Genomic DNA, 960 nt, shown 5'->3' with positions numbered 1-960 from the left:
AACGTTTTACGTTCTAACATATATCTACATAACGTTATACGTTATAACATATATCTACATAGCGTTATACGTTATAACGTAATGCTACATAACGTTATACGTTACATCCTAATACCATATAACGTTATACGTTATAACGTAATACTATATAACGTTATACGTTATAACGTAATACTACATAACGTTATACGTTATATCGAAATACTACATATCGTTATATGTTATAACATATATCTACATAGCGTTATACGTTATAACGTAATGCTACTTAACATTATACGTTACATCCTAATACCATATAACGTTATACGTTTTAGCGTAATACTATATAACGTTATACGTTATAACGTAATACTATATAACGTTATACGTTATAACGTAATGCTACATAACGTTATACGTTATAACATATATCTACAAAGTGTTATACGTTATAACGTAATGCTACATATCGTTATATGTTATAACGTAATACTATATAACGTTACACGTTATAACGTAATACTATATAACGTTATACGTTATAACGTAATGCTACATAACGTTATACGTTATAACTTATATCTACATAGCGTTATACGTTATGACGTAATGCTACATAACGTTACACGTTATATCGTAATACTACATATGGTTATATGTTATAACGTAATGCTACATAACGTTATACGTTACATCCGAATACCGTATAACGTTATACGTTATAACGTAATACCATATAACGTTATACGTTATAACGTAATGCTACATATCGTTATATGTTATAACGTAATACTATATAACGTTATACGTTATAACGTAATACTATATAACGTTATACGTTATAACGTAATGCTACATAACGTTATTCGTTATAACATATATCTACATAGCGTTATACGTTATAACGTAATGCTACATAACGTTACACGTTATATCGTAATACTACATATCGTTATATGTTATAACGTAATACTACAT

The sequence above is a fragment of the Bombus pyrosoma genome, unplaced genomic scaffold (assembly GCF_014825855.1).
Source record: "Bombus pyrosoma isolate SC7728 unplaced genomic scaffold, ASM1482585v1 HiC_scaffold_4727, whole genome shotgun sequence".
In the NCBI taxonomy this organism is placed as follows: domain Eukaryota; kingdom Metazoa; phylum Arthropoda; class Insecta; order Hymenoptera; family Apidae; genus Bombus; species Bombus pyrosoma.
The sequence above is the reverse complement of the archived record's forward strand: the minus strand, read 5'-3'. Positions refer to the sequence as shown.